This window comes from Penaeus vannamei, chromosome 32 (genome assembly GCF_042767895.1).
Source record: "Penaeus vannamei isolate JL-2024 chromosome 32, ASM4276789v1, whole genome shotgun sequence".
Classification (NCBI taxonomy): domain Eukaryota; kingdom Metazoa; phylum Arthropoda; class Malacostraca; order Decapoda; family Penaeidae; genus Penaeus; species Penaeus vannamei.
In genome coordinates, this window is record NC_091580.1 from 7,121,202 (window position 1) to 7,123,701 (window position 2,500).

A 2,500-nucleotide genomic window follows, 5' to 3' on the forward strand; every position below is an offset into this window, starting at 1 on the left:
TGCTATTTTTGAGAGATCGCCGTATTACTGTTCGTCAGCTAGCCCAATATATCAAGATTAGTGTTGGGTCTGTGGACGGAATCATTCGTAATCATCTGCATATGCAAAAGCTGTCTGCTCGAGGGGTTCCCAGGCTACTCACCTTTTTCCAGCAGCAGGGACGAATCCATTGTTCTAAGGCTCTTTTATCCATGTACCATAAGAAAACCAGGAGGACATTTTTTTGACAGACTAGTTACGCAGGATGAAACTTGGGTCCATCGCCATGAACCAGAAACTAAGCCCCGGTCAAAACAACGGAAACATTTTGACTCACGCCCTCCCCCACCACCAAAAAAAAAAAGGAACGTGTCACACCCTCAACAGGCAAAGTCACGTTCACTGTTTTCTGGGACCAGCATGGAGTGTGAATGATCTGTTTCCTGCCAAAATGTACTACACTTACAGGAGCTTACTACGCTCCATTGTCACAGAAGTAGCAGGAGGCAATCAAAAGCAAGAGGCACGGAATTCTGACCAAAGGTGTCCGTCTGCCTCCTTCAAGATAACACCCCTGTTCACAGCTCACATTACCCAGATGGAAGTGCGGTCCTGTGACTACGACATCCTTCCTCATCCTCCTTATTCTCCTGACCTTGCACCATCTGACTTTGACCTCTTACTGTCTATGACGTCATTTTTGAAGGGCAAATGTTTCGTAGATGATGTGGCACTGATTTCAGCAGTCATTTCAAGGCTTTACACTCAACCTGCACACTTCTAGAAGTAAGGTGTCCACAGCTGCATAAAATGATGGAAGTGTGTAACTCTTGGTAGGATCTATGTAGAGAAAGGCTAATGCTGTGTTTCACCCCTGTACATCTATGGAAAGTGGGTCAGGGGAAATCTTTAATGAACACCCCTCGTGTGCCCCCACCCCCACACACATATATTCACACACACACACACACACACACACACACACACACACACACACACACACACACACACACACACACACACACACACACACACACACACACACACACATATATAAAAAAACACACATGAACACACAGTGTATCGTTGTCTCCATTACAAACCCAATCGCAGATCAGCCATTAGTCCAGCCCAAGTTCCCTTCGTAAAATCGGCCGAAATCCCCCTCGCTGGCACAACGGCCGCCATAAGAAAGCACCGAAGCCATTGCCAGGAATAGACGCAACTCGCACCGGCCTGTCATAGGGAATGCCTAGCCGGAGCGATGCCATTAATCTGCTGTCCACGCGGCATAAGGGAGTAGGGGACGGGGGAGGGAGGTGGGGAGGAGGGGGAAGGGAGGTGGAGGGTGGAGAAGGGGAGGAGGAAAGGGAGGAGGGTGGAGGAAGGGGAAGGGGAAGGGGGAGAGGGGAGGGAGGAGGTGGGGGTAGGTGAAGGGGGTAGGGGAGGGGGAGGGAGGGAGGGGGTGGAGAAGGAGGAAGGGGGTGGAGAAGGGGAGGAGGAGGGTGGAGAAGGGGAAGGGGAGGGGGAGGGAGGAGGGGGTGGAGAAGGGGAAGGGGGTGGAGAAGAGGAGGAGGAGGGTGGAGAAGGGGAAGGGAGAAGGGGAGGTAGGGAGGAGGGGAGAGGAAGGGGGAGAGGGAAGGGAGGAGGAGGGTGAAGAAGGGGAAGGGGTGGGGGGGGGAGGGCAAAAATCATGCCCCTCTGGAAAGCCTATTGGTACAATCTCTGAGCCTAATCTAAAGATCTCATTTGTTTTCCTTTATGGTAGCTTTATTGACAGGCTGTTCGGGGCTTGGTCTATGAATGGGGCGGGGGGGGGGGGGAGTGTATGTGCGTGAGTGTGTTCGGTCATCTGTTAGTTAAAGGGTCATGTGTTCTGCTTATTTGTTACTATTATTATTTTTTTCTTTTTTTTTCAAGTTTTACTACAACTTTATGGGGTTAAACTCGTTAAAGGGTCAATAAATGGTATTTGTGTTTGTTTGTTTGTTTGTTTGATAGCTACCATATCTGTTCTTGGCTTTCTTTATGTGGCACTAAGAGTCGATGCATTTTTTAAATTCTTTGACTTATGTATTTGTATTTATTTTTATTTTTATTATCATTATTATTATTTATTTATTTATTTATTTATTTATTTATTTTTCACAAGGTTAAACTGTGGGGCAGTTATTACAGTATTCAACACTTGTGTATGGTGACGATTTCATATATTCTTCAATTATTACTTTCCTAGTATTGATTAATACGTCATCACGTCATCATTATAGCTATTAATGAACACACGTTTTGTCGGTTTGTGTGAATTACAGAAACGGCGTAATCACTCTTCTACAATTTTGACCCAAATAGCATCTCTGACTGACTAATTTAACCGCCTGTGATTGACACTTTACTGGTGACATTAATTCCTGGTATTGGTTCCTGATATCGTTCTCTTAATTGCAGCTAATCCAAGTTCCTGCTTTTGGCAACAGAAAGTGGCTTTTTTGTCGAATGTAAGTACACCATAATCTATTTG